The 22613-nt window shown below is 37.4% G+C and overlaps 1 protein-coding gene across 4 annotated transcripts in view; it reads right to left on the bottom strand.

Moving 5' to 3' along the window:
* LOC120782175 (protein CEPU-1) overlaps positions 1 to 22613 on the bottom strand; it is a 499499-nt gene that overhangs the window by 105833 nt on the left and 371053 nt on the right. The gene's annotated exons all lie outside the window — the stretch shown is intronic.

The following is a 22613-nucleotide window of genomic DNA, read 5'->3' as shown; positions in this document are numbered from 1 at the left end:
GCAGCAGGCACACACCTACACACACACACTTGCAGACATTTAAACACAAGTGTGTATGCGCACTCAATTGCATATGTATTAGTAGCCGTTATATATGTGTAGTGGTATTCACTTCAGCCGCCCCAACTGGCAAGTCTATTGAAACTCCGGTGCGCCACGACGTATGAGTGACACTTGTTTGCAACGTAACAGGCTGTCGAATAAGCAGTAAACCCTGCTGCATGATTAAATCACTTGTTGCTAGTGTTAGCATCTGTGATTATGCCACACCGTTCGATAGTTTGTTATGTTGAGCGTGAGTAGTTATGAGTCGGTGAACTGATTGAAATTTGTATAAATATATATGTAATGATGTATACAAGCATCCATGGAATTGTGCGTCTGTAGAGATTTTCGTATGAAACTAGTACAATATTCAATTTTTAAATTGTGAGTAAGCAATAATTCAGTCAAAGATATCACAAAGGCACCGAAAATTGAAATTATAATTAAATAAAAAACAATTTTGAATAGGAAGTGTGTTTATTTTAGCATAAAAAAAAATAATTATTAGAAAAATGTACAAAGAAATATAAATTTTAATATAGAAGTGGTTAAATACAGTTAGAATTTTCAAAAACTCAATTTTTGTTTTAGTGTTCATATATTTAAGAAAACACACAGAAAATTTTATATTTTCCCGTTGAATTTTTTCAAAGTTACACGCAAATTTAAAAATGCATTACAAAGTGTATGTAAAGGCATTCCAAATTTTAAACGCATTTTTCTCAAAATGATGTTTTCAAAATCAGTGACGAAGATTACTAGAAGACGGCTAAGCCGCTTAGTCTCAAAAATTTAACACGAGCTTCATAAATATATTTTTTCTTACCGATAAATATTTTTTAAGTAAACAATTGAATGACGAAATTTTGGTCAAAAACCAAGTTTTTTTTGAGAAGCCGCCATTTTGTCAAAAAATTTTGTTTTGTTTTTTCCTTCTATTAATTAGTACACTTTACATTACCATAACGAAATCTGTTTAATTTTTAAATTCAGAGGATCCAGTTCAGAGATATAGTGGTGACTGCAAAACGTCGTTTTTGAGAAGAGCTACCGGAGATCAGTTGTAGTTCCTTTCCAAATAAATATTTTTGCTTATACTAGGTCCTAAAATGTATTTAAAAAATACCATAATATGTGTACACATTTTTTGATTAATAAATCTAAAAGTTTTCTCAGAAAAAACTCTGGAAAAATCGCAGCCAATAGTCGCCTTATGCTTATGCTACAACCCGATTCTGGTGTTTTAACACTCTGCTTCAGAAGCTTAAGTATAAAGTATATACATACATGCGAGTTGATCTACTTTAGAAAGTCAAGCTACGAGTTTCTAAGATTTACCAGATAAAGCAAATAAGTTACATAACTTCTACTTCGCTTTAAAAAAAACTCCTGCTAAGCTTATTATAAATAAATTAATATTATGCTCTTATTTAATTATGACTAGCACTAAGTTGCATAAGATTGTTAGGTTAGGAATTATTACAAATTTATTTAAGCTGCGTCCTTCGATGGCTTGCGCAAAATATATGCATTTGATATGCAAATAGCAAATAGATGCCATCCTTCCTTGCAACTATCCGACATATTTGACTTATTAAATCCTATTAAAATATTATAAATTATACGCATGCACACACGCGCACCGACACATGCGTATGTGTTGCAAATGAATCCTATTAGTAAAATTATAAATTCCATGGAAATTGTAAACGTTTCCGATAAGCCAATTCACTTTTATCGAGATTCCGGAGAATGTCATAAATTCTATTAGAAGCTAATCTCTTTAAGTTCATCTATTACAATAGCTGCCGAGCCGATGTGCATGTGTAATGTACATACTATATACTATATAGTATAACAATATGTATGTGTGGAAATATGAAAGTGTGTTAGTACTTGTATGTGTCTCTAAGGTTTGTGTGCGGCATTTACATATGTCGAATAAACAATTAGTTCACGCTCCGCCTAAAGAAGCCATTCATTTGCCGTAATGACCAGTTCACTTAGATTGGCTTATGCTGTCTGCAGATATTTGCTCATTAATGTAAAATTATGTTATTAATTTGAGGGAAGTTACTTGGAAATATGTGCTATTTTTTTAGAAGAAACTGTTTATTAGAAAACTTTACGCAATACAAAGAATATATATAAATATAAGAAAAAATTTAAGAAACATTGAGAAGAGGCTGCAGACATCATATACAAACATAAGTGGCATTATTGATATTATTTTGGTTTTTTCTGATTCATAAAATCTAAAACTAATGCGTTTGTTGTCGATCTATGCAAAGTGTTTACTTACAGTTCATTTTATCATAAAACTAAAAAAAATTAAAATTAACGATTATTATTTTCTAACCAGAAAAACATTAAATCAAAGTATTATTAAGCCTTTTGCTGCAGATGCGCTGAGTTAAAAAAAAATCAGAAATATATTTCCATGCTCTATTTTCATTTTCACTAACACATTGTGCATACACCAATCATAAGTGGTCATAATATTTAATTGCATCTGTATTTCAGTGTTTATTACAGTTATTACTCAAACTACTATCGAAATTTTTATAGAAAAAAATAATTAATTAATTTTTAAGGAAAGCTTCCTTGTTTGGCTGTTTTTACTCAATGCGCCCAAATGTAAGCAAGGTTTTAGCGTTGTTTTCATATATATATATTTTTTACAGCAAAAAACAAAAACAAATAGTATTGGTTATAAAAGGGTTGATTTTTTAAGAAATATTGTCTGTGTTATGTAATAGAACATATGCTCGATTCAGAAATCTTTTAAAATTTCAGAAATGGGTAAAAGCAACTACCAATGAATCTGAAAATATACATATTTTGTCCTGACTTAGTTTTAGATTACATGAAACATATACCTAATTTTATAACTTTTCATAAATTTTACTCGAAACTTAATAAACATTTTTTCCTAAGACAACAAATACACATTAAATAATAAAAATAATTATACTAATAATATTATTGTGGTAATGAAACAATTATATAATAATATAAATTTTTTTTAACAATATGATCAGAACTACATAATTTTTCTAACTAACGCAAGTCAACTTAAGCCATTTTGTTATAATACCATAACTGGGGCATATAATCAGCAGGCAAGGCGTGAAAAATATGTTCTTATATATACAAATGTTTCATATTATTATGATTCCAATGAATTTTTTCCAACTCTGCTGTTTCTTTGGAGGTGTTTTACTGTACCATCAGGCGATTAAAGCTAAATTATAGAATAATAACATTACTCAGCACTCAAGTAGATACTTTCAAAGCAAATATTAAGTGTCATTCATTTTTGTTGTGCATTTTTACGCTGAAAACTGCTTTACACAAGAATTCTCAAAATGGAATTTTTAAACCGCTGTAAATGAAAATTGCATTGTGGCCAAAATCCAATTGCTTTTGAGATGTGCTACTCAATTAAAGGCACTTCATTATTTGCTGGTAAAAGCAAAAATGCAAATATCGAATTATACATATATACAAAAACTTACATATACATATGTACATAAATAAAAATGCACAATTTAACAAACAGATATGCACGTATGTCTCAATAAATATGTTTAAATAAATAAGAACTGGAATTTATTCTCTAAAAAAATTGTTGGCTTTGAAGATAGGGGAAGTAGCATTTTTCACATATAAAAAAATAATAAATGTATGTGTTTGCATACTAGGGTGTCCATTATTTCCCAAGTTGATGCAATAGATTATTAATGCTGAGTTGAGTCCCAAGTTAATATAATATAATGGTTAATAAACATTGAGTTGCTCATACGACATGGTGTACTGTGTGAAAACATTGCACTTGATGTATAAATTTGAATGCAAATTACTTCTTAAGTATAGTTTTGTTGAAAATATCGGTCAGACTTTTTCTGTAGAGCGGAAAATTTTGCACTGGAATATATTTTTTGAAAGTTCTGAGTTTACTTGCTTAATGCATACATATATCATAAAATTGTTTAAATATGGGAAAAGAAGCACGATTAAAGAAAAAACGTTAACTTTGGTTGCACAAATACAAGGGACTTCTTACAAAAACTTTGAGGTTAGTTTGTGTAGCAGCTATATAGCATAACGAACCGAGTTGAACAATTTCTTCAGGGATTGCACGATTGCCTTAAAAAAGAGCACCCAAAAGCGAACAACAATTTAGAAAATGACGGGCAGCCTAATGTGTGCTACATATGTATATGTAGAGATTTGAGAAATATGTACATTTTCTTAACAGAGCACTATGATTACTTTGAGTAGAGAATCTTTATTTGCTTAACTGCCAAAAAATTAAACAAATTGGACTAGCAAATTATTTCAGCCAAAAATCCTTCAACACAAACTCATATTTATATTTATATCTATATATATGTATATGTATATATTTACTTATGCATATACATACATATATATATACAAATCTTCAATCGACAGTGTTTCTCGCTGTTACATATACCAACAGTTACCTTCAAACAAATCTCAGTTTAAATGTTTGTCAGTCCGTTCGTTCGTTTACATTCCTTCTGCCATAGAGCCGAGCCTTGGCAGCTTTACATTTTATCCTAAGTAAATTAATTGAATTGAGTTAAACTTGTTAAGCTTATAGCTGTCCATCTTGTTTTCATTATCGTCATTTTGACTTCAACTTATAGACAGCAATTTGTCGACGGCACATTCTGCAGTGTTTGCCCCGCGTTGGCCGTTTGTAGAGCGAGCAGCATTTGCATTAAATACCAATGTATATGAGTGGGTGTGTGTAAGCCTGCAGCAAAGACGATGGCTCAGAGGCCTTTTAATTTCTTCTTCATCAATTAGTTTACATATTTGATGGAAATGTAATAAATCTAAAGTTTTGTATGCAATTTATCGCCACAACAAGGCCGCAAGAACAACATACAACAACAAGCACATGCAGACATATAGACAGTTGTATGTGTGTGTTTATGTAAATGCATGGCGCAAGCAACTAGTGCGAACTGTAGGTCAGTAAGTCTTCTGTTTGCAAACACACGCCTAAAGTCATGCTACAAAATCGTGTATGTGCAGGCAGTTGTAAACCGTAGTTATGCAAGTATATTTGTGTGTGTGTGTGCATATGTAAGACGCAATCAACATTTGTCCGACAATTTTCAATATCATTTTCGAATTGAATTTAATTTGTCAATGACTTGCCGTTTTCTATGGCATTTCGTATACTAAACTGGTTAGCTAACTGCAAGCTACTACAGACACACACACACATATAATATATATGGCAGCATGTCTAACTTTGTTTGTTTTTGTGCCCACTTTCTTGGGCAATTTTCCTTAAATTAATTGTACTCGATTTATTTGACATAAATAAATGAGGAAATTGCGATTAGACTTGTATTTGTTGATTGAGAGGTGTTCAAAGGCGGGAAATAGTTAAATATCCTTTGGAAAATTGTTTTCGATTTCAAAGTGATTAATTTGCAATAAATTCGTTCGATGTCTAAATGAAACCCAAGAGCATGCTGTTAGCGGAGTGCAAGCATAATCAATAAAGCTACAACAGCAAATGTGCGATTTCATTTCAGTTGAAAGTGGATCAAGGCTGCGAAGATAATGAAACAGTAAAAAATTAACAATCTAAGACATGGAGTGTGCTTTCAAGTATTTATGTATTTATGTACAAATGAACTAATTTTGAGTAAGTACGCGAGTAGATAGTAATCATAAAAAAAAGTAAATTGGTGAAATAGCCGAAATATAAAGCTCTATTTAGCTGATCCAAATATATTTAAGCATATATTTTATGATCTCTATGGTATTATCGCTTCAAAAGGAGCTCTGAAAACCGTTTATAAGAAGATTGGAACAAATTTTGAGTTGTCTACATTTCCTCGTAACAGCCACGCCAATCTTTGGTAGTCCATTAAGCTGAGAGTTTAATGAAAAGCTTATAAGAAAGATCATGATTTATTTGTAGACATTAAAATTCAGCTAAAGTTAGGTTAGGTTAGGTAAATAGGCTGATGATCGTGAGACCACGAATAATCCCACCTGGACTGCTAGAGACGCCTGTCCGCTGTGATGCCCAGATTTCCTTAGTACGAATCGAAAAGACCTTTTATATCTACAAAGGGCCCAGAGCCTGCCACAAATGTATTTAATTGTCTAATACAAGGTGCAAGGTAAAAAGTTAACAGGACTTTTTGAATCTAGCGCTCCCTGAGTGAGAATTTCATGACATTTCATTGATTGGAAGTGAAGTTATTGCGTTTTAAGTGTCAGAATGTCTGTGTAATCGGTGCGAAAATGCGCCTCGAACAAAGAGCCAAAATTAAATTTTGTTTTAAAATTGGAATCCAACATTCGAAAGACATCATTATAGAGGTCAAAAAGGACAAAAAACACATTTTAACCATTAACCACTCCCCGTATTCACGTGATACGGCACCGTGCGACTTTTTCCTTTTCGAAATAATGCATTTGCCTATGAAAGGGAAGCGTTATGCAGACATAGAGGTCAAAAGGCTTGCACCGGCATACCGGCAGTCATATCGGCCAACGAGCTAAAACACTCGTTCGACATGCTTTTGGACCGTGCAAAAAGCTGTATTGAAGCAGAAGAAGACTATTTTGAATAAAATAAATTGATTTTGCCGAAAAAACCCATTTTTTCTGTTTTTTTAAGTCCTGTTTATCTTGGAACGCACCTTGTTTGTACTCCAGCCAATTCGGTGCCTTTGCAGAAATTATGGCAACCAAGTTGCTTTGACTTTAATCTCGCAACAGCTGGATAATGAAGGAGACAGTGCCTAGATGTTTTCATTTCATCTTTCTCCCTGCAACTTGAACAAGTTGCGTCCTTTAAATTTTTAGTCTCACCAACTGAGTGTCAATCGGACAAGGTGCAGTTATTGCACCTTTGGATTCTGCAAAATCCAGGGACCCAGACAAATTTACTTTGGTTGTCTGAAACAAGAGTTATGGGTACAAATATTAGTCTATTAAGAATTGGCTAATATAAAATATGCCATCTATCTTAGACTTATGAAGTCTTGAAAGTCCTTAAATAGCTTATGTTTTTCATTTAAACTTTAACTCTTTAAGTCCTTACTCGAACAAAGACATTCCTTAGTAGACCGTTTTTTCTAAAATAATGTTTAATCCAAAGAATTAATTGTTTTCAATTTGCGTTCACTATTCCAAGCGAAATGACCTTGACTCACCGTAAATATCCTTAAGGAAATAATAAAGATTGTCGCCTTAGGTATCAATCGTACAATGTATGTGTGTTTGCGTGAGTGTGTGCACAATCAATTAATTTCAATGACACTTCCCCACTTTTTTTGCCTTCAATATCGTTCACGATTTCTTACCATTTTTTTGTTGCTTTTGCTATCCAACAAGTTCCAATTTCCCTTGACATAGTTTGTTTTCTCAATTTTTTTATCGCTGATTTTTCCAATTTTCTTCGCCTTGCAATAGACAAGCCAAATGCCGCTGCGAAAGCAGTGACAACGACAGCGACAGGAACAATAAACACAATAACACAGCAACAACAACAGCAGCCGGGAACATGTTAATACATTTAAGCAAATGTGTCAACAGGGCAAAGTGTCGTTTCGTGCTTTCCTTCGCAATTCCTCAATTACACGCTGTTTTGGCACAAGTCGCTGGCGTTCGACAAGCGACATACGACGGCCAAGCAAGCGAGCGGACGACATTTGCCTGTTTGATCTTGTGCGCTGTATTCCCCGGGTCGGGCGCGCTGACCATCTTGACTGTTGTGTTGAGTCAACACGCAGGGATACAGCGGCATTTGACATTGGCTTAGAGCGGCCAGGAAAGGAAAAAAAATTGGAAGGCGAGCAGAAAAAATGCGAAACAGCATGTGGGTGTGTGGCTGTGCGTACACTCAGAGTGAAGTGTGCGCCAATGCCGTGGCTGCGTCGTGCTCGAATTGATTCGATTTCGCTGTGGGCGCAATAATGAAGTGTCAAACGTCGTATTTATCACCAAATATCGGGCCAGTGGAGTGGCGAAAAGGCCACTAGTATGCCACAGCAACAAAAACAACAACATGCATGCACACAAGAAGTAGTAGACTGGCAACTCACGCATGTGTTTCTATTTTTGTGTGGGTCCTGGAGGTAGCTTATAGCTGTATATGTATGTATGTGTATGTGTTTGAGTTTCTGTATGTGTGTGTGTGTTGCTCGTGTGTATGAGTGGCCTCAAACTAAGGATTTCGATTTTCTGTTTTGCACAATCTCGCGCCGGCGAGTGCGTGTAGGCGTTGGAGGCAGCGGCTGCTCGAAGGCGTTTCATACCCTTTTCTCGCTTATCTAGCCTTAGTTGGAAAATTGTGATTATTGCGTATCCGTTTTGTGTTCGGCTGCTTTCTTTGCTTTGTTTATTTGTCTTGTTTTTTGCTTCGAATCCACTTATATTGATCTAAGCCTCGCTGCTGTTGCCATTTATTTGTGTTTCTTGTTTATTTTTGTTGTCAAGAGTTTGTTATTCTTGGGTTCACCTTTTTTTGTCTGTTTTTCAGTTTTGTCTTTTTTTAGCTGTTAACGCATAATCCATTTTCCTTTTTCTGTTTTCCACTGCCGTTTATAGACTTTGCTTGCTTATTTTCTTATCTTGCAGTTTTTACTCTCTGCGCCTGAGGGTAGGCTTTACCAGCACCAATGACTTCAGTTTTTGCGTTTTTCTACTTTTCTATTCTATTTTTGTTTTATGTTTTTTCTTGTTTTCCCCTTCATTCTGAACTGTCTTTGTTTAGGTTGTTGACAAGATAAAAATGTCAACGCGTGTCTTTTTGCTGTCAATTGGTAATAATAATGAAATAATGTCAAATTAAGGCAGCAAGCGGAAGTCGATAATTTGTGGATAAAGGCGAGATTATTGCGGCAAATATCTGTGTACTATTTATGTTTCAAAACACCTTTTGTCAATTGGTTGTGCAATTTTTCGTTTGACAATGTGCTCGCTATAGGTAATGGGCTAAAAATAAAGCACAGAATGCCTAAGTATAGAAAATGAGGACTAGTTAGATTTATTTCAGTTAAGGCTATAAAAAATAAAAATGGATCACCCTTTATATACAAGGTGCTTTAGAAAGTAAGCAGGACTTTTTGAATCTAGCGCCCCCTGGTGGCGCCACCTATATGTCAGGTGCGTTAGAATCTACTCCAGTGAGAATTTCGTGACATTTCATCTATTCAAAGTGAAGTTATTGCTTTTTAAGTGTCAGTATGTTTGTGTTATCGGTGCGAAAATGAGCTTCGACCAAAGAGTCAACATTAAATTTTGTTTTAAAATTGGTAAAACTTTTACCGAAACGTTTCAATTGATGAAACAAGTTTATGGCGATGATTGCCTATCCCGTAGCAGAGTGCTCGAGTGGTTTCAACGTTTTCTAAGTGGTCGTGAGGACATAAAAGACGATCAACAAGTGGGCCAATCAAAATCCGTGTTCACCGGAAATTCCATCGAAACTGTGCGTGAATTCATCAAAAATCAGCCGAAATCATCACTGAAAGTCAAGAAAATGGAATTGGACATCTCCTAAACATCGATTTATCGCATTTGCACCGAACATTTGGGCCTACGAAAGGTGTGTGCACGGTTTGTTCCGCACAAATTGACTGACGACCAAATTGCTCGGAATCTAACATTCGAGGGATATCATTAAAGAGGTCAAAAAGGACAAAAACTTCCTTTACAATATTGTGACTGGTGACGAAATGTGGTGTTTCCAATATGATCCCGAAATGAAACGCCAGAGTCCTGAATGAAAGGCACCGGACGGGCCGAAACCCAAAACATCGCGCATGGAGAAGTCAAACGTGAAGGTATGCTGATTTGTTTTTATGACTCCAAGGGAATTGTCCACAAAGAATTTGTTCCACGCGGCCAAAACGTTAATGCGGTATTCTACATTGGAGTTTTGAAGCGTGTGGTGCGCCATATTTGACATGTTCGGCCCGAATATCGCGAAGATGAAAGTTGGTATTTGTTGCACCATAATGCACCGTCTCATCGGTCGACGCTTGTGACCGATTATTTGACCAAAAATCACATTTTGACCATTAATCACTCCTCGTATTCACCTGATATGGCACCGTGTGACTTCTTCCTTTCTCGGAAAAATGCATTTGCCCATGAAAGGAAAGCGTTATGCAGACGTAGAGGACATTCAAAAGGCTTGCACCGGCATACTGGCGGCCATACCGAACAACGAGCTAAAACACTCGTTCGACATGCATTTTGACCGTGTAAAAAGCTGTATTGAAACAAAAGTAGACTATTTTGAATAAAATAAATTGATTTTGCGGAAAAAAACATTTGTTCCGTTGTTTTTTAAAGCCCTGTTTACTTTGGAAGGCACCTTGTACACTTTTTGAGATCATTGATTTAAGCAAAGGATTAAAGGAATATATTTTTTAAAAAACTTTAATTTCTCAAAATACATCAGCTAATAAAAACAATTGAGCCTAAAAAACGAGTGCTTGAACCGAACTACTTTAATGGGAAGTGTAAAAATGAACGCCCTCGTCGTAAGATTGCTTCCATTTTGTTTTACAACAGTAAATATTGATGTGACATAGCATAGTGCATAGAGTGCAAAGAAAAGCTGACGATGGGAAGACTAGTCAGTCTCAGTTCAAAGGAAGGAGATATCAACCTTGAAATGTTACTCCTTAGCAGGTTTGTAAGTAACACATCTGAGCAAAATTCAAAATTAAATTATTTTTTCATTTCGTAATCAGTTGAAATTAGACTGCTATAACTCATAACTGCCAACGAAGCGATAAACATGAATATACATATTTTTTATAACCCTTTATGATATAAGAATACATCTCTAGGGATATTATGACTCCGCTGCAGCAGAAATTAACGTTTTTGTTTAGTTCTTATCTTAAACTCCAAATTCAATTTAAGAAGGCATTTTAATGAGAATTGAAAGGAGCGCCTTTGAAGAAAAAATTTGGAGGCATTGTTCAAAATTTTAAGGGCGAAATAGAACACGATTATTTAAAAATGTTATTATTTTTCATAAATGACAGTTAAGTGCTTTAATAATAAATGAAAAGAATATAATTGAAGGGAAAATGTAGTTAAACTCTTTATTCTTATTTGAGTTTTTTTTTTTTGCGGAAAGGGAAATGAAATTGTACAGAAAAGACTCAATCCTTGTAGAACGAGATCTGCTTTTTCTATATATGATTTCATATAAATGTGCAATTTTTGAGACAAAAATTTATATAATTTGAAGTTTTTTTCCTTTATTAATGTTTCTTCTGTGTAGGTGAATTTGACAGTAACTTCCATATTTTCTCATAAAACTTCCAAATTTAGATTTTGTTATAACAATTAGTGACTTTTCGAGCGTGTATCACTCCTCTGAAGTTGAAATAAACAAATTTAAGATATCCTCTTTCTTCCACACAGTCAAAAACCTTTAAAGGTAAGGCGTATATACACACAGCAACAACAACACTACCAGTATTTATGCTTGTATTTGACTTACGCACAACTTTGCACTTCACTTGATGAAAATAATTAAATTTTCCCTTTATTACTCGAGGACCAAGCAAACAAAGCCGTTTGTCGAATTGTAGCCAAGCAACCAACCCGTCAAACGAGCGGCCAACTGCTCCTGGAAATATGCTACGTACGCTGATCTAAGAATTTAAAAAGGAATTTCTTAATGAAAATATCACAGCGGCCGCTGCAAACTTTACGCAAACAATTCCTTCTCCGGCAACATTTTCGCTTCCAAAGACAAGTAATTGAGAATGCGAGTGTGTGTGTGTCGCAGCAGAGAGGCGAATGAAATGAACTAAAAGACCGAAAAGAAAAAAAGAAAATGTGCGAGCAGAAAATGGCCCGCAGGTTTACCGCTAATGCGTACTCGGGTTGCCTGGCTATAAAAGAGGCGTTGAGCAAATATAAAAAAGGGTTGCAAGACAAGCACAAACAAAAAGCGTTGTGGACTTGTGGCCCACTAGTTGGGCAGTAGCTCGTAGCCGAAATGACTAAATAATGAGAAGTTAGAAAAAAGAAAACAAGAATGACAGGAGTGAGTCTTGCATCTCAACGTCTCGAACATCTAGTTCCTGAATATCTCACAAAAACAAAGAATTCGACACAGCAAAAAATCACAAGAAAAAATGCGAGAAATTTAAGTTTGTGTTCCCCACAGTGACTGTGACTGCAAACTAATCAGTGCAAGGAAGAAGAAATAAATGAAATTCTCCCATCCCCACCACGCTCCATGCTGCAGGTTTTATTAAATTTGCGAGTTCATTGCACCCGTTGAGCTTTCATCGAAGACTAAGCATGTTTTGCGCCGCCGCAGGCAACAAGTTTGCAAATAGTTTGAATATGAGGAAACTTTCCGGAGACGTTTGCTTTCTTATGGCAGCCTTTGTTCGCTCAAATATGGACCAAGCGGTACTGCTGACAAGAAAAGTTGGAAAAGTGTGTATGTATGTATGTATGTATGTATGTATTAAACATGGTTGCAACATCACAGCGCAAATGTATTGAGTAGAATAGATGGCGATCTATAGAAGAAGCTGCGCTCTGTTAAGTTTATAATATGTCGGCACTTCTCAAAGTATGTATGTGTGAGTATGTGTACGTTCAATTGCAAATACATGTCAATGAATTAATTGTGAAAAATTAATGCATCAACCCTTCAGTGTAGGTGGTGTGGTCGAAAACTTAAACATTAAAGTGAGAGGAAAGAAGTGGAGAGCTCTCTATTCGTCTGTATAACATATATAAAGTGCTTTCCAAAGTCAACAGGACTTACAAAAAAAACAGAACTAATGGTTTTTTCGTCAAAATCTATTTATTTTATTCAAACAAGTCTCCTTCTGTTTCAATACAGCAGCCGATATGGCCGCCGAAAAGGAAGAAGTCGCACGGTGCCATATCAGGTGAATACGGGGAGTGGTTAATGGTTAAAATGTGATTTTTGGTCGAATAATCGGTCACAAGCGTCGATCGATGGACGCCGCATTATCGTGCAACAAACGCAAACTTTCATCTTCGCGATATTCGAGCCAAACACGTCGAATACAGCGCACCAGACGCATCAAAACTCCAAGGTGGAATACCGCATTAACGTTTTGGCCGGGTGGAACAAATTTTTTGTGGACAATACCCTTGGACTCATAAAAACAAACCAGCATTGTCTTCCCTTTTGACTTCTCCATGCGCGATTTTTTTGGTTTCGGCTCGTCCAGTGCCTTGCATTCAGCATTCTGGCATTTCGTTTCGGAATCATATGGAAACACCACGTTTCGTCACCAGTCACAATATTGTAAAGGAAGTTTTTGTCCTTTTTGACCTCTTTAATGATGTCCTTCGAATGTTGGATTCTGAGTAATTTTTGATCGTCAGTCACTTCCAATCTATGAAATGTCATGAAATTTTCACTGTATCAGATTCTAACGCACCAGTCGACATATAGATGGCGCCACCGTGGGGCGCTAGATTCAAAAAGTCCTGTTTACTTTGTAAAGCACCAAAGCAGCATGTATGTTTGAGATATCAACCAGAAATTTTGCTTATTCCGTTTCCCAGCAATAGACCGCTCATTTGTCTGAACCGCAGATATCGGACCACTATAGCGTACAGCTGTCAAACGAAATGAACGGTTGGAAGCAAGTCCTAGCATAAGACATATTTTATTTCAGCTTTGAGATACCTTTACGAAATTTGGCACAGAATGTTCTTCAACAGGCAACGCTACAACCTCCTAAAAGATTGTTGAGATCGGACTTATATAGTACGTAGCTGCCATACAATTTGACCAATCAAAATCAAGTTCTTGTAAGAAATATTTTGTCTTTTTACACTCTTGCAACCTGTTGCTATAGTGCATAAAAGTTTTGATCTCCTAACGGTTGTATGTATCACCTGAAACTAATCAAGATAGATATAGGGTTATATATATATCTATAAATGATCAGGATTACGAGACGAGTTGAAATCCAGTTGACTGTCTCTTTGTCCATCCGTCCGTCCGTGCAAGCTGTAGCTTGCCAAGAACGACTAACCGAGAACCTATAAAGAGCCATAATGAAGCACTAAATTACGATATAAAACTCTAATTTAGCGCAAACAATTTTGAATAAGTGGGCGTAGCAACCCCCTTTAATAAGTGTATATCTCCTAAACCATTAAAACTACAAAAACCAAATTCGCTTAGCGCGAAATTAAAATATTATGAAAATTCCTCTACCGACAGTGTGCAAACGGATGAAATCGGAATATAGCTTCGCTCACACCCCATATAACGGTACTGTTCAAAACTACTAAAATCGGAATAAATAAATAAATGACTACGCCAGAGACATAAAATTTTACCACAAGATGGTATGGGAAGGTTTTACAAGAGCCAGGGATAATATTGGAAGATGGGCGTGGCCCCGCCCACTTTTATGTAAAATCACATATCTCGTGACCCACCCAACCGATTTCCACTAAATTCGGTACTTCGGTCTTCTCACATTGTTATGTAACAGTGCAAAAATGGGCGAAATCGGACTGCAACCACGCCTATTTCCCATATATAACAATTCTAAATTCCATTTCAAACTTTCCAGTATACAAATGAAGAATCTTTTAACCAAATATTGCGTAAACCGAACCGTAGCTCCCCTCTATGTACTAAATATGTGGATCCAGTTAACTATAAGCGACTTTTATCCGAAAATATCGGTCAATGTGTGAGATATATAAATGGAATTTATGAATAATCCTTTCTCTTGGCATGTTTGTGCATTAAAAATGGGTTGAATCGGGTCATTACTTTTCTTAGTTTCCATATATCGAATATAAAGATTTTCGAACTTCCGGGTGACTTTACACCGCATAAATCGGCCAATATAGTCGTATTTAATAAAAACAAAAAGAAAATGTGGTTTTTTATAACATATTTATGCTCAGAATGAATAAAATCGCATGAAAACGCGCCCTAAACCCCATTTAACTAACAAACCGTATGTACATGAAGGTACTTCTAGGGTTTTAATCCTTGCAAGTTACAAGAGTTTGAAATATTCAGTTATATCCGAACTCATCTCTTCCTGGCTTGTTATTTTATAACTTCGGGCTAACAGAAGCAAGATTTTTTCCTAATTTTTGGAAATCAAGTATTGTGACTATACTCAAACACGTTTCATATTTCAACGCTATTTATGGGAAGGTAAAGGCTGCAAACGGCTTAAAGATCAAAATAGAGCATTTTGTCAAATTCATAACTCTCAATAGACTAAGCAAAAATTTTGGCACGTTATCTTTTTACAGTTATACTAGTTAGACTCTGTGCCAAGATCTAACTTTGGATTTACATTTTTTCTCAATCAAAGAAGTTTTTATTGAAAAAGTTATATAAATTTTCATCTCCAATGAAATTTAGAAATAACGCTTACATACTTCATTTTTCAGCTTAACCTAACATCATCAATAATCTACACAAAAGCTGAAGAAAAAGTGCTCAGCCAATTTATAGTGTTTAATGTGTCTAAATTACAACTAAATTACAAAGTATCAGACTCCGATGATTCGCGGCACTGCGGTGTGCCTTCCGGCCGCACTAAGAAATATAGCCTGACGGAAGCCCAAACTTTCTTCAAACAAATTCAGATGAAACTGCAGAATGCCAATATAGAATGGAAGCAAAACAAATGCAACTGTTAACTAAAGAAAATGGCCGCGATGAATTATTCAGTTGCACTGAACAGCGGCAAATGCCATAAGATGAGAAATGAGACGTCGCTGTCGCTTGCTAATATCGCTTATATATATCTATGTAGATACATATGTATATATGTATGTTTGTGTATACATATACATACATATACTAATAGTATGTATCTAGAAGCGCTTCCACCAGCGGCGAGCATCCGCAGCCAACATCCGTCGCCATTATCCGCCATTAGCCAACGCGTTGATGACAGCAGCTGATTTGCCGAGCACGTCAATTGTGATAAAACTTTCAAATTGGCCAAAGCCACGTCGATTCCTGATTGTGATGACGGCGGCGATGGCGACGTCGTTGTCGATTGCGCTGCCCGGCGACGGCCGGTGGAAAGCGATGATGGCCGGCAAACGATGTCGTCGGTGACAACTTTAAGTGAAACGTGGCAATTTGCATAGGTTTGGCGGACACTAAGCCATACTCCCGCCCGCCGTTAATGGCAAAGCAGAGACCGAAAGTCATGAAGGTGACCCTATCAGGCGCTTGCCGGCACATTTGCCCTTGTGCCTTCACACCATATTCGTTTGAGTTAGAGTAGAAAAATGATGAACGGCGCTTGATAAAGTTTATGCAACGTCGCTGTGGCACAGTGTAATGTGTGAGAGAGTGTTTGACGGTATGCAGCTGGCTTGCGAGCATGAGATTTTTGGTTGCAATTTGCACACGGCGCCCGCGCGCAACAAAATATGTTAGAAGCGACGCGTGCAGGGTTGCAGGGCGCTGGTGATTGCACAGTTGACTGCAGACGCTGAGCGTAATTGACGATTAAATTGGCCGTGTTGGACGTGAAGAAAAGTTGAAGTGATCTCGGCTCACTCGACGCCTTGCAGATTTATTTCCGCGATTTTTTTTCTCCGCTAACACTTTTCACTCCGCCGGAATTGGCAATATGATGTTGGCGTGCACATTTCGCGCCGAATTTCGATGGCCGTCGAGTAAGTGGCGCTTTGAAGTGAGAATTAGGCGCTTATTGTGAGATTTAGTGGCGCCACGTCGTTGACTACTATCCATGCGTTGCTGTGGAGTGAATTTTTTTTATTTCAAATTTTATTCCTTTTCTCTCGCCAGTTTGTAAATGTGTTGGTGTGACAGCAGCCGCAATTTCGACGCTGCAGTGCAACAATTGCGCTTGAGTGTTGCCATACAAATTTACGATTGTATGTCTGTCGAGACTTTGTAAGTGTGCTGCCATTTGCGGCAATGTTGCAATCAAGTGAATGACGTGCAACACTGTCAGAGCAAGAAATTAACGAACGAATCTCACTGACTTCTGTCGAACTGCGCTGCCGCTCCTCAGCTTTGGCCTTGCAATTGTGCTCAGCCACTTGACGCTCGTTGGCGTTCGACTGAACTGAAGGACTGGCCACAAGCAGTAGTGGTTAGTAGAAGTGTGGAAAGTTTTTGGTTGCAAGTTTGTTGATATGATTTGATATTTTTATTACAAATCAAAGTGGAATGACAGAAATAAATACTTTTTGAGGTTATGAAATTATTTGAATTTTATTAGTTTTGGCAGCAGATTTCGTCGATCTTGATAATTATTGGCATTTTGTAAGTATTAGTCGTGACAACCTTCTACCGAACATAAAATCACAATTACGCTCAATATGTTTTTAAGTCTAGAGCGCCTTTAAATCGAGAATATTGGTGTTGATATATCATTTTCATGTATTTATTTCAAGCATATTTTAGGGCAAGAAAGCTCTTTCGAAAACCTTTAATTAGTTAATAATTAATATTTTGCAGTGCATATTAGAAGATATGCCTCGGTGTGGACGACCTTCGACCTTTTCAACTGATGAATATGTTAAAAAAATGAAGAATATTGTGCTTAAAAATCGTCAGACAAGAGTTAGAGACCTCGATGATTTTGGTGGACATTTTGGGTAAGGGACTCATTTTTGCTCGACTCGTCGCTATAAAGCAGAATTTTTTTTAAAAAGAGTATCGTAAACAGGTATCTTTGGCAATGCTTGATGGTGCGAATTCCGATTCCACATTCATGGAGAGCACTATAACTGCCGATGAGACATGGGTTTATGAGTTTGACATGCAAAGAAGTCAACAAAAATAGGAATGGAGGGCACAAAACGAGCCGCTAGCAAATAAATCGCACCAAATTCACTAAAAAATCAACGTGATACTCATATTTCATCATCAAATTCATGAATTTGTTCCGGAGGGACAGACAGTCAATAAGTAGTTATATTTCGCCGTATTGAGGCGTTTGTATAACACCATCCGTCGAAAACGGTCGGTCAGTCAATCGAAAAGATAAAACATAATTTGCTAAAGGAGCTGAAGGCTCACAGATTAGTAGGCAACTATAACTTTGATAAGAATAGGAATTTGCAAAGATCCTTGAGGGTTAATATGTGCCGAAAAGCGGTCGTATCATGCTTTACTCTTTAAGGGTTCCTCCTAATACGAGATTTTCCTTTTTTTTGTGATATGCGCATTGCATTGGTCGTTTAGTTTAGTTGATTTCTCGGAGACTTATGATCCGATTATCTATCAAATGACTGACGAGTTTTTTGAACGCAATCGAACTTCGAAGCCTCAAAATTGAGTTTTTTTCAGTTTTTTTTCACGGAGAAGGTTTCAATTACTGCTGGACATTTTAGGTTTGGTACCTGATTGGTTCCAAGAGTTCCACTTCGGGATTGTGATAGAGCTGAGCTCTCGCCGAGCAAGTGTGGAATCGTTTCCTTAATCCTCTAGAGCTTATACCAGCGACAAATATTCTTATAAGGCAGTCTTACTTTAAGCGCGAAATACACCGTTATAGCGGCTGTGAATCTACATATGTTTTATCTGGACCTATTTAATAATACATTTGGTAATTTCTGTCACATTTCGGTCATATCTATTTCGCTCTCTTGACTTTTAGATTTTTCTTACTGATAGCAATTCTGAAGGTTAGTTTTGGCACTCGGGTATTCTAGACTATAAAATATAATAATAGTTTTGAAGAAGTGCCTGTAAGAACCAAATCCACCCATCAAAAGAAAGTATGTACACCAGAGAAGCTTTACAAAAATCACATCGCTTTTAAAGCGATAATGGTAATTTACTTTCGTTTACAAGTACCATGGCACGCCTCTGCATTAACTTGGTGCGAATGTAACGAATTGCTTTGCTTTGGGTGTAGGATTTCATGGGAAAAGCGAGGCTCATGAATATTTCACTCGCAATCACATTGTTTTTCGCAAACTTTCGAGATTGTTTTAACGTGCTCACGTAAACTTGAATGCCTGCTGCCACGTCAAGCCGCACCGTGCCACGTCACGCTAATTCATGGCCGAAGTGCACACACACACATGTATACACGCGCGCGCGCACTCATACTCGAATGGCACTTGAGTGTTGCGACAGCTACTTGGCCCGTGCAGGCAGTCAAAGTTTCGCGCTTTTGCAACGATGAAGCCAACTTGCCGCACACACATGCAGGCAGCGCTACAACATCAACTAACACACTCATACATCCATACATACACGAACATATTTGTAAACGTGTTTGCATGTAAGCACGCGGCTTACGCTATTAGACTAAGCCGCTCTGTATGTGTGGCTGAGTGTGCGTGTGTGCCGTCCTTGCTGCATCAGTAAATCCTAGTTTTCATTTCGCCGAATTTGCGGTTGGTCTTGTTGCATATTTAAGCGCCACATGCCGCACAAACAGCGCCGGCAGCTGGCAACGTGCGCCACGGCGCTTCGTGCGCTTGAAAATTCAGCCCAACTCAGCTGCCACCTTGACCGTTACACACACAAGTACCACATATTGCTATGTATGTGTTTTGTTGTCTTTGTTGTTGCGCTTGCATTGCCATGGCAGGGTGATCGCCGTTCGCAAGGATAACCAGAAATTGTATGCTTTTAGCGAATAATATTCCCGAGTAATGCGAATTAGCTGGCCATGCTTGTTGTTTTTGTACTTATGGCATAGCCAACTGCTGGTCTTCACTGACCTGTGGCACGTTCAAAAATTCGCTCAATGCCAATCAAGTTTTTCGCTAATGCCGTTGTTGTTGCTGCTGGCGTTTTTCTTATGACAGTGATGTTACGCTCGCGTTGCCAGCGCTGCCAAGCGCAATGACTGATTATAACAGCGCAAGTCCGTGTTGTTGCATATCTGGGGGAAGACACTTGTATGCGGCGAAGCTTTTACCGAAATGAGTTTCCACCGCAGTGCACATAATTACTTGAGTATAAATTGTTTAGTTGAACAACTTATGAAAATTTAACGCAATCAAAATTTTGAAGTCATCAAAACCTGCGTGCGTATTCGTGTGTGTTTCTGGAGGTGATGTTTTAATATTCCACTAATTATTATGTGGCCGATTGTGATTTATTTTAGTTGCTCAGCAGAATATAAATTAACTGATAATTGATTGCGACCTAATTGAATAATTAGCAGCTAATTTGACCTGATTAACAGTGAATTATTTAAAAGACTTAAACTGTGGCAAAAACCCTAAATTTTCTAAATCCATCTAGGAAGAATTAATTCTATTTTTCCAGTATTCTAAATACGGCTTAGAAAGCCACTGTCCTCATTCGTCTTTTCAGTATAAGTCATGCATTTCAAGCGTAAATAACAATACTTTTTTCTCACTCAAATATGCCCAACTTTATGCCGGAAAAAATGTTTTTGCAAAAGTTCTTTTTCAACATGAACGCTATGATATTTTGGTGAAAGTTTAAGGTAGTCAGCTAGCGTGAACGAATAGATAAAAGTTTGGAAGACGAAAAAAATTCTAGGTTATCAGAAAAGTTTGGAGATTATAAACAGAAAACATTACTCCCTGAAGATTGTTGTTACACATAAGAAGAGTTCATGGAATCTTTGAGAGTCAGCCAAATAGTCCTTTTCTAAATGTTTAAGAGCAGTAAATACATTGAAAAGCTAGGAAATTCTGTGTCATATGAATTGCAGCAAAGAGACGTTGAAAGACGACTTACAGCTGCTTTAAAGCTAGAAAAATAGTCAATTTCGTATCGGATTGTGATTGGTGATGAAGAATGAATCTATTAGGATAACCATAACCGTAATAACTCATATGTGAAATCCAGCCAACCAGCCAGATCAACAGCAACAGACCGCTATGCAATCAATAAGCAGGTGCTCTGGAATTTCCGATTCCATGTCGCAAAACCGGACGTTTGTTCAAGAATCCATGCCCATGTTGGACAAGTGTTTCTTGAGTCTGCAGTGCCCAGTAGAGAGCGCGACAAGGAGGCGGAATTTGTCTCGGTGAAGGTTGGTCATGTCTCAAAACCTTGGTAGGTTGTAACTGCTCAATAGGAACTTGACGTCGCGCACCACCCCAGAGCGTCTAGTTCGTCGGCCAGTTTATTGCCGACTACCTCTTTATGCCCCGATACGCGGATCAGGTGTACACGGTTGAACTCTGATAGGCGGTTCAGCCTTCCTATACACTCCTCCACAAATAGCGATTTGATTTCATAAGCTGAGATCGCTTTTAGTGCCGTTTGACTATCGCTGAGTGTAGGGATACGCTGGTTGCGATAGTTGCGTTGGAGATTAATTTCTGTACACTGACTTATTGTAAAGTCTTCTGCTAGAAAGATGCTCGGAAAATATCCCATTTGTATGAACAGATTGGTATGCGGTACCGTAATTTTTACTATCGCCTTCGGTTTTACTAACCTAAAACAAGCAATAAATAGCCTCTAACATCACAGTCACAAAATGACTGTAAAATAGTGCAATTTAAATAAGAATCTCTGGAAAATATTACATCATTTGTATAATGGAACAGTTGTCCCCCTAAACAGCTGATTATGACCGCCAAGCAACATGACCTTAATATCGCCCTTAACCTAAAATAAAACATCCATTTTAAGTTAAAAAAATCTCTCACGCGCCAAAAACATAGCCTGACATAACCTCTTTAAATAAACGCGAAGTTCATGAAAAAATTTGGCGCCTACACTTAAACCACACACTCTCCTTTATTGCAACCCAAACGCCAGAAGTTAGCACTCGCAACTTTACAGTTATGTGTGCGCGCTTAGTGACACCGAAATCGACAATGATAATCTCGTCGAAGCAATAAAACTGTCGACACTTTTAGCAGAACGCTGGCGCACAACTACTCACAATGCATGCCACAATTTGCCGCATACACTTAGGTATGCTTGACCGGTTGACTGCTCGCCGGTGAGCCTCGAGGAGTTCAAACCAAAGACCAACGAGCGGAACCCTCGAATTTGACTCGAAAGCATTTCCGATTTTATCATCAATGAACTGAGCTAAGCGAGCGGAGCCAAAATGAAATGTAACACCACAACCATTGAAACACACAGACGCACCCACAAATGGATATATATGTGCCCCCGAAATGAAGGTGTGCAGACAGGCCGAGCAATATACTCAGAAGGCAAATTGTACGTGCGTGTGCTTGCGCCCACCGAGTTCGGTGTGAACCCATGCCAGCTGTCATGTGTGGGGAACACAAAGTGGCGTGTGACATTTTTGAACTCGAGCAACGTGTAGTCGCAACACGCCGGAGTTGCGGCGAAATCGGGCGCCAAGCATAAAAGAAGTCGACGGTAAAGCATTTATATGCCTGCTGTATGAGTGTGGCATACATTTAGGCGCGCGAATGCTCATGCTCTCTGACTTTGGTCGCGCTGTGCCAGAGGTCGTGTGCTGCTTGCCCGTGTTGTTGTTGCTGCTGTGTTGTTGTCACTTAGGCGGTGATAAGTGTTTTGCGACACGCGAACATGACACTTGCTAACGTATTTATTGCGCGCTTTT

The sequence above is a fragment of the Bactrocera tryoni genome, chromosome 1 (assembly GCF_016617805.1).
Source record: "Bactrocera tryoni isolate S06 chromosome 1, CSIRO_BtryS06_freeze2, whole genome shotgun sequence".
Lineage (NCBI taxonomy): Eukaryota > Metazoa > Arthropoda > Insecta > Diptera > Tephritidae > Bactrocera > Bactrocera tryoni.
Note: the sequence above shows the minus strand (reverse complement) of the source record. Positions and strands in the feature narration are given on the sequence as shown.